Source organism: Myotis brandtii, unplaced genomic scaffold (assembly GCF_000412655.1).
Source record: "Myotis brandtii unplaced genomic scaffold, ASM41265v1 scaffold317, whole genome shotgun sequence".
NCBI classification, from domain to species: Eukaryota; Metazoa; Chordata; class Mammalia; order Chiroptera; family Vespertilionidae; genus Myotis; species Myotis brandtii.
Window position 1 is genome coordinate 2,467,706 of NW_005362155.1, and position 9,702 is coordinate 2,477,407.

At 47.9% G+C, this 9,702-nt stretch overlaps 1 long non-coding RNA gene across 1 annotated transcript in view; it reads left to right on the plus strand.

The window, feature by feature from the left end:
• LOC102259219 overlaps nt 1-5,187 on the plus strand; it is a 6,175-nt gene extending 988 nt beyond the window's left edge. The window contains exons 2-3 of the long non-coding RNA XR_313826.1: nt 3,979-4,089; nt 5,124-5,187. This is a non-coding gene — a long non-coding RNA (uncharacterized LOC102259219). The remainder of the gene's footprint in view (nt 1-3,978; nt 4,090-5,123) is intronic.
• The last annotated feature ends 4,515 nt before the right edge of the window (nt 5,188-9,702 follow it).

A 9,702-nucleotide genomic window follows, 5' to 3' on the forward strand; every position in this document is an offset into this window, starting at 1 on the left:
ATTTTCTCTCATCATTGATGTTTCTATTGCTCTCTCCTCTCTCTTCCTCTGAAATCAATAAAAATATATTGAAAAAACAAACAAACAAACAAAAAACCATGAGCAGTCCAGCCAGCGTGGCTCAGTGGTTGAGTGTCCACCTAGAAACCAGGAGGCCATTGTTCGATTCCCAGTCAGGCACATGCCCGGGTTGTGGGCTCCATCCCCACTGCAGGAAGCAGCTGATCACTGATTCTCTTTCATTGATGTTTCGCTCTCTCTCTCTCTCTCTCTCTCTCTCTTTTCCTTCCTCTCTAAAATAAATAGAAATATATTTTTAAAAAAGAAAAAGGCAATTGTTTTAAAGAAGTAAAATAAAAAGCACAAGCAGCTAAAGTTGCCCCTCCTGAGATCTTCCCTCCCTCTTCTTCAGCCGCCCTAAAAGTTGTCAAGGGCAAACGAAAAATCTGTGTCTTCTCTACTTATTAGGGTTTGATTCTCTTTATGTGTTAATTTGTGATGTCTGTGTTCATATATTGTGTCTGATGTGTTTTCTGCCTCTGGATTGCAATTACTAGGTTGTAATATTTTATTGGCTTAAATGAATTAAATGCTTTTATAAATTAAGAAATAGAAACGATCCCAAATGTTTTTCATGATCATATGATCTGGGAAAATATTTTATGTTAAAGCTGGCTTAAGTCTGATTCTTTTAGAGTTATTAACATGAAATATATGTTTGCTTTTCCTGGGTTTACAAAACTAAGTTCATGTTATTTATCTCTGTTACAAAATTTGTCAAGAATATGTCTTGGGTAATAATTGACTTTGAAATATCATAGAATTGCTAAGAACTAATAAATAGTTATAACTAAAGTAAAGAGTTTTTTTATATAAAGCTTTTCAGTAATAATTACATATTACTAAGCACAGTTTTCCAAAGTCTTTGGTAACTTGAAACTTTAGAGTTTTGCTAAGTTAAGTTAAATGACAAAAATTACTGACTATCTGGACATTTTGAGATAACATGGAATACTAAAACATTGATTGATCTATGTTTACCTACTGTGGGCTTCTTATTACACAGAAACTAAAAATGGATTTGGATGTTAATGAGTATATTATAATTTGTTTGAAGTATGTCTCTTGAAAATGTGAATGTATTTGCCAATAAAAGAACCTGTTTCTTTCTATAAGTTATGAAATGTATTCATAAAGTTGCCAATCTAAAGAATACTTACTATTTAGTTGTCGCTAGAGATTAAGGTTTCTAAGAGTTAAGAATCCGCATTAAATTGGAAAGAAAATGTATGGTTTTGGTAATGAAAGGTACCTTTTAAGGAAATAGGAAGAAAATGGCTTGTTCTAAAGTTGGTTATTTCTGAATGAGTTGAGAAAAGGCAAACGAAAAGGGACTAGGAAAGTTGTAGAAGGTTTGTGAAGAGAAATCTTGAAAGGAAATTGTATATGGTTAAGCTAAATAATATTGGAATAAATTTAATTAAGTAAATGAATCCTATATAATAAAAGCTTAATATGATAAGTGTCCGGTCGTCTGTTCAAGCAATCAAAGCATAGTATGCTAATGATATGCTAAGGCTGCTCAACTGCTTGCTATGACGTGCACTGACCACCAGGGGGCAGATGCTCCAACCAGTAGGTTAGCTTGCTGCTGGGGTCCGGCCAATCGGGACTGAGCAAGAGGAGCCGGACATGCCCTGGAGCCCTCCCCCAGTCCCTCCCCGGCTGGCCAATCTCCCGTGTCCCTCCCCGGCCCTGATCGTGCACCAGTGGGGTCCCTCGGCCTGGCCTGCTCCCTCTCACAATCCGGGACCTCTCGGGGGATGTCGGAGAGCTGGTTAAGGCCCGATCCCGCAGGCAAGGCTGAGGGACCCCACTGGTGCATGAATTCGTGCAGTGGGCCTCTAGTTTAAATACAAAAGGTAAGCTAATACAGAATTGGTTTAGTTCTTTTTCAGTCTTTTAAGGGGAAAAAGTTTTTCCTGTATCTGCCTAGAAAGAAAGATTCTGTTTTATTAAAAGAGTTATATTGTGTTAATCAGCTACTTGATTACTTAAGAAATTCATCCTTTCAATCCTAAGAACTAAAGTTTTGCTAGCCTGTATTTATGTTTGATCTCTTTTATTGTCACTTTGGGTGAATAAATAATTTTATAATATTTCATAATGATACATGATCTTTTGGTCAAGTACGTTTGATAACCTTTCCAGGGTTTAAATTTTAAGAGACTTTTTCTTAACCTAGAAATGGCTTTGGATGACTCCTATGGGCCCCTGGAATACCTCAAGGATTTGTTCTCTCTCCTTATAAAAGAGAAATTTAAAACTAATTAGGTCTGTTTGATATGCTTAAAGTGCATGGGAAGCTTTGTCAAATACATAACTAATAACTATGCTCTATTTGTATACATATATTTTTAAATTTTATTTATTGTTTTTGAGAGAGAGAGAAACAGACATCAATTTGTTGTTCCACTTATTTATGCATCATTGGTTGCTTCTTGTATGTGCCCTGACCAGAGATCAAACCCGCAACCTTGGTGTATTGGGACAATGCTCTAGCCCAGTGGCCTCCAACCTTTCAGAACTCACAGACCACTGGTTGGCAACCGCTGCTCTAGCCAACTGAGCGACTTGGCCAGAGCTTTATACATGGTTTTATTATTAAAGTGGATGTTTTAGAGATTATATAAAAATCTCCAAAGGTCTACAATGTCATTTGTAAGTCTAATTGTTATTTTAAAATGTTACTGAGAAGTAATTTCCTTTTTTAGTTGCATTATAATCAGATCTATAGCCATGACATTTTAAGTTGTTGTTTTGTTTGTTTGTTTTTTTTTGTCATGGTTTTACTCTGATGCTTTTGCAAATATGTTACATCTTCAGAAGATCCCTGGAAAGGATTTGAATTTTAAGAGGCTTTTTCTAAAATATAGGTTTCTGAGAATAAATTTTCATATCATACCTTTGAACTGGATGAAGACTTATAGAACTCTAAGGAATTTAACTGGATTCATAAAATACTTGCAAATAACCAGGATAAACAAGAATTGTTTTATTTTTTCCTCCCATCCTTTGACTTGAAATTACTGAGAACTAAAACTTGAGCCTTGCAATTGCAGACTAAGCTAAAGGACATGGCGTAAACCTGAGAAATCACCACTGCAGCTCACACTTAAACAGCCTCAGTGGCTGATGCTGTGTAAGCCGTGCAGAATTGTCTTGAGCACCCGAGGACATCACTAGAGACATTCAAACTGCAACCAGGAGAGGCTATCGGGTGGTCACTGCCTGCCTTCATTCCAGCAAATAAACTTGGAGCCTTACTAGTACATCTAGAAATCTTCTCGACTGGCAGCCTTCCAGACTCAGAAACTGGTTTATTATCTGCTCTCATCATTAACCCCTTTTCCTTCTGTTTTCATAGACACACCCCTTATTAATGTCTGATTGCTTGCTTACACAATACAGGCCTCACTTGGGGAGCCCAGCTGCATCACCACTTCCTGAGATGAGATTCATCAATTTAACTGAAATGACTTATTCGAACGGAATGATTGAGTCAATGAAACATGTAGCAATCTACTAATTTAGCTTCTAGAATGTGAAACTTTATTATTTAAAGTCTCAAAGGTGGGACTGAAGGGACCAAAATTCTGCCACCCTGAAGCTGCTTTTTGGGGATACTGATTGGGACTGTTTATTAGGAAATAAAAGACTCAGAGGGAACCTTTGACCCTTTCCCCTTCCTGCCTAAAAAAGCCAGAGAGACCTGCTTCAGGAAGGAGATCTTAGGATCCCCTTAGATCCAGGGAAACAAGAGAGCTCTTAACAGCTAAAAATTCCTCCATAAAACCCCATGAGGAGATTTTAGGGCTCCTGAGGGCCCTAACACTGCAGGGAGGTAGCGGTAGTACCCGCCAGCGGCCACCAGAGGGGGATCTGTGCTGTCATTGATGAAACCTGTTACACCCACAGTAACACCACTGGAGAGGCTGAAGAGGATGAAAAAGATTTATGATCAGGCAACATGGCTACACCCCTTCGCCCAGGGAAACCCTCCGCCAACTTAATCTGAGACGCCGTAAGGTTGGTCCTTTCCTCTACCAGCTGGTCCTTACCTCGCCTCAGATCTTTAGTTGCCACCATTCTCATTTTGGCCCATGCCTTTTTAACCTTGTCAAATTTGTCACTTCTAGGATACAATTCCAATATTAACGAGTTATGACCATAACATTAGAAAGTGACTACCCACCACGGGCTGCTTTTAATTAAAAAGCTTTCATTTCAGCCCTCACCGGTCACTCAGTGGTTAGCACATCGGCCCATGGACCAAGGAGTCACCGGTTTGATTCCTGGGTTGCAGGATCCCTGCCCCGACTGGGGGCTCATGTGGGAGGCATCCTATGGATGTGTCTTTCTCATATCGATGTTTCTCCCTCCCCACCATTTCCCTTCCACTCTCTCTAAGAAAAATGATGGAAAAAATATCCTCAGGTGAGAATTAACCAAAAAAAAAAAAAATTTCATTTCAGACCACCCTAGGTGGTTACTTTAGGTCTCTGAATCTGTGGGGCTGCCACACAGGCCTCCCCTTGAGCTTGTAGGTTTAGTACGTGGCCCCTTCTCAGGCCCCTCCTCCCTCAGCACCCCTGAAAGCATCCAGGAATGGAAGTGTCAGGAGGGAATGAGGATAGTTCGGAAAACTCCCTACAAGTGGAATGAGGACGTAGGAGCAGACATCACAGGCCCATAAGCCCCCAGGTTCTCACACACACACACACACACACACACACACGACCGAAGGGGAAGAGCACATGGCAGGAAACCCCTGCTGTGGTCTCTAGGTCAACAACAAGGACTATAAAAACAGCTCAATCCAGGATGGAGGAGAAACTGACTCCACTGGTAGAAGGTGGGGTGACGAACGCCAGGACGCTTCCGGAACGGACCGCATTAGGAACAAGATCACAAGATCACCCTCCCAACCCAAAGGCAGGGGCAGAATTTGGCACCACAAAGTTCAAAGACTGGGAACATGGAAAATCCCAGGCGCGGACTGGTCGCAGCCTGGAGCTGGGCCTGTGCGCACTCACACGCGCACCTTCCTTCTTTCCCCGCAGAGCCAGCCCCGTGAAGCCAACCACGCCCAACCCCTGACCATCTCCAGGAGCCGCGTCCTAGCCTGTCTCCTCCTGAATAAAACCCGCTTCCCTCTCACTCGGACTCTTTCTTGAATTCTTCCCGCCCTGCGTCTAAGGTCTGAAGGCCCCAGCCGCTTCCGGGGCAGGGCCAGCCCCCATCCCTGAGCCGGCCCAGTGACCGGCACCTCCGACTCCTAGTCTGCGCCTGGCGGGAGGAGAGGAAAGAAGGGGAGAGATGAAGGAGCCCCAGCGGGACCCTTGGACCACCGCAGCGGGATCCCCAGGAGAGGTGTGCCTGCACCCCCAGATGCACGGAGTCCAAACTCCCCCGCCTTTGGCAGCCTGGCCTGTGGGATCAACGGGCTGCGTCTGGGGTCCTGGGGACTCCCTGCGCCCATGGCGGGGCTGGAGACAGTGCACAGCGCCCTCCTGCAGCGCCCAGCTCCCTGTCTCTGTGGCTGCGGAACTTGGCCCCACCCAGGGAGGCATGGGGCGGAGCCTCTTACAGAGCAGAGCTCAGATCCAATCACTTTATTATTATTGCAAGTCTGAGTGCTTCCTCTGAGGCCTGCTGCCTCCCTTATAACCCACATCGCATTTCTGCGCCTGGACCCTGTCCCTCTGCCCCTGTGGACCTGCTCACACCCTGGGACAGCCAGAGCCTGAGCGCCAGCCCTGAGCCACACACTGTGCACATGGTGTTGCTGGGATGAGACCGAGTCCCCAGCCTCATGGAGCTGGACCATAAGGTGCTTCCAGCCCAGGACCCAGCCTGCCTAACGGGGTCACTTAGGACTAGAGGGGTGACTTGGGGAGCCTTTTGCTAAGCACGGAGGAGGCGCACCACAGATCCCCTGTGAATGGGGGCTCTGCTTCCTCACCCACATACTGAATGGGGAGCTGAGGCCCAGAGGAGTCAGTCTGGTGACTCTCCCAGCTCCCCCAGGGCATCGGGGGCTGGAGCGCAGGCCAGGGGAGACTGACCTTGCAGAAGCCCGTTTGGCCCTGGAGGTATCCAGCGCACAGCGTCTCCTTGGTGATGGGCTCCGGGTCCTAGAGCCTGTGACAGCCTTTGTGGCTCAGGCAGGGCCACTGCAGGCAGAGTGGACGGCGAGTGGGAGAAGGGAAGGTGGCTCTCAGAGGCCGCTAGGCAGCAGGTGTGGCCGTGCCCGTTCTCTGGGAAACAGTCAGGAGCAGCAGGGCCTGACAGGTTCTGTCCCCTGGGCAGGGCAGCTCATCTGTGTGGGCAACGAGGCAGATGCCTATTTAAAGCAGGCCTGGGTGGGCAGGATGAGGCCTGGACCAGGCCTGCGGGGATGGGTCAGAGGCAGAGAAAAGGCTGGGGTGCCTCATGCACCCTGCAGTGCCTTCTGCTCCTCCTTGGGCAGCTGCCTCTAGCCCTAGACCCCAGCGTCTCACCCACCATTCGGCCTGATGTTCCTGTAGCCAGTCACCCAGCAGAGGCTGCCCTCAGGGGAGCAGGAGCTGAGCCAGGCCAGAGGGGCAGCCTGCGGGTGCAGGAGACAGGCGCGGGGCGTGCCAGCTTCAGCAGGGCCGCGTCTCCACCCTGCAGTGCATTCCATTGGAGGAGGGTGCCGGCTGACGCCTGCCATGGCCACAGCGAGGGGGTCCCAGGGATTGGTGTGCAGGACGGACACGGAGCTGTGCAAGAAGCAGGAGGGGACATGACAGGCTGTGAGGACAGTGAGGCGGGTGGTGTGGGCCGTGGGAGAAGGGCAGTGGGACTGGGTGCTTCATTCAGTCCCACAAGGACCCTCTGCTCAGCCCTGGCCCACTGAGTCAGACCCAGGCATTTTCACACTTTTTACACTTCCTCCCCGGCCAGATTGAGTGTAAAAACCCAGCTCTGGCCCTAGCTGGTTTGGCTCGGTGGATAAAGTGTCGGCCTGCGGACTGAAAGGTCCCAGGTTCAATTCCGGTCAGGGGCACATGCCAGGGTTGTGGGCTTGGTCCCCAGTGGGGGGCATACAGGAGGCACCCAATCAGTGATTCCCTCTCATCATTGATGTTTCTATCTATCTCTCCCTCTCCCTTCCTCTCTGAAATCAATATAAATATATTTTTTTTAACTATCCAGCTCTTTGTGATAAGATGCTTCATCCTTTCGTTACTGGGAAGGGGACCTTGGCAGTTGGCGAGCCTGCCCAGGACGGCCGGTAGCATGTGGGTTCCTGGCTTCGTGCAGGAAACATTTCACAATACGAGTCTAGGTGACTGTGGGGGACACTTACTAAAGTGGGGACAGTGAGACACAGGGCTTAGCGAAGAAGCAACAGGAGAGCCCAGGCTGGGCTGCCCTCGCTCGTGGGAAGTCAGAGGAAACGGGGCCTGGGGATCAGGTTCAGGACAAGCTGCTGCTGCCCATTGCTCCCCTGGTTGCGAGCCTGATGGGGTCCTTAGGGTTTGGGAGATGCATGCCTGCGGGGGGCGGGGGGAGAAGAAGTGGGGGAAGAAGAAGGGAAAGGGAATGGTGGGGCTGCTCCCAGAGGGAGAGCAGGAGCAGGGTCCTTGGTCTGAGGCTTTATCTCTTTCTCAGGCGGGAATCGTAGGGGAGGTGACAGGGGAGCGTTTCAGCAGAATATTCATCAGTGTCTAGGGGTGCTCCTCCAGGCCTGTGGTCTCCACCGATTGGTCCGTCATTGCAGCTGGTCCTGGTGCCGCCCACCTGGTTCTGCCGCTTTCCTGGGTCTGGAGCTGGACTACAGTTGAGGCCTATATGCCATTTCTGGGGAGGAGGCCTGCCTTCTGCATCTGCTCTCAATTGCTGCCAGTTTGTTCAGCTGCCTGTCTCGGTTTCACTAGGAGCCTCCAGCAGCAGGGCCTGTGCGGGTGGGGGTTGGAGTGGACTCGGCCCTACCCTTTCTGGCCAGATAGACAGCCAGGGAGGCAGTGCCAAGATTGAAAGGGCAAGGCCAGCGGTGGGCAGCCAAGTGGGGCCTGCGCTGGAGAGGTGGGTAACGAGAGTGGACAGGGCGGCCTCTATGAAGATGGGGGGTGGAGGGTGTCAGCCAGGAAGCTGGGTATGGGGAGCTGTGGGGTACCTGGAGCACATCAGGAAGCCCTCTCCACAGCATAGGAAACGACCTGGGAGGGTCGGCACGAAAGGGTTGTCCAGTTGAAAACTCAAGTTTTGTTTGACAACCAATAGACAGGAAGGTGTCCCCTGCAGAGAGAGGAAGTGCGCGAAAGCATGGCTGAGTCAGGAGATTCGTGATCCGAGAGTTTTCTGGGTCCCTCCGGGAAGCGGGTCTCTGCCGAACGCCCTGTGCTTTGCCTTCGTTGCGGTGACCCAGGGCTCCAGCCGGACTGTTCCTATTCTGATGCCCCTGCTCTCAGGGCTAGGCTCCCTGGGCAGCGGAGGGACCCACACTACCTGGGTGCACATCCCACATCTGCCACTTGCTCATTATACAGCCTGAGGCAATTTACTCAGCTCTCTATGCCTCAGTTTCCCCATCGGGAAAGTGGGAGTGATAGTACCAACCTACAACAGGAGGTCGTCATGAGCAAAAAATGACCCGCAGAGTGTGTTTGGAACAATACATGCCTGTAGGAGGCCCCAGCAACTGTTGATCATTATTTCCAGAACTTAGTCCACCCAGACCATCCCAGACGGGGTTCTGGCACCAACCAAATCAGGGAAAGTTATTTACCCCAGCTGACACTTGGCACCAGCTGGTTATACACCGCGTGGCCAGATTTGACCGGCCAGACTATTATGACCACCCCATCAGTACTTCATTGACACTTCCAAAAACACTGAATATTGAAAACTTCTTAAGCAAATATTCTCAAGGTTTTATTATTATTATTATTATTATTATTTGCATAACTAATTCACTTCATTGTACTGAAGGGGTGGTCATAATAATCTGGCCACTCAGTGTATAGTAATTATTGCACCTACAAGGCAAGCTGACACTGTATGTAGTTCAGCCTTGAGCGTGACCATCCTTGACTGAGACTTATCTTTGTGTGGAATTCAGCATTGAATGGCTTGATGATGGTTTTGTTTTGTTTTTAATTCTCAAATACAGTCAAACCTCAGTTCTCAAATGTCTCCCATCTGGAGCAATTTAGTTCTCAACCAAGTTGTTCACAGAAAAAAGTCTATTGGTTGTCAAACAAAACTTGAGTTTTCAACTGGACAACCCTTTCGTGCTGACCCACCAGCAAGACAAAAAGCATCTCTCAGGCCACAAACAAAGGCGAGAATAAGAGTCCATTTACCACCAAACCTTGCATTGTTAACATCTCAGGAAACTGTGCTGTGAATATTTTTGTGGTTTGTTTTTTTCCCCTTTTGTTACAGGTGAAATGGACAATGAACACAATTTTAAAGAAGCTATTGGGTGCTGATAAAGTAAAAATAAAGAAGCTATCAAAGCATGCTAATGCTGCTAAGGGTGTGAAAGAAACACTGATCAGAGACAATTGAAGAGGAACAAAAATGTGTTGATTTGGATAAACGAAAAGCACTTACCGGTGACAGTATTTCAGAGGCAGTGATATGTGGAAAAGCAAAGCAGCTGCACCC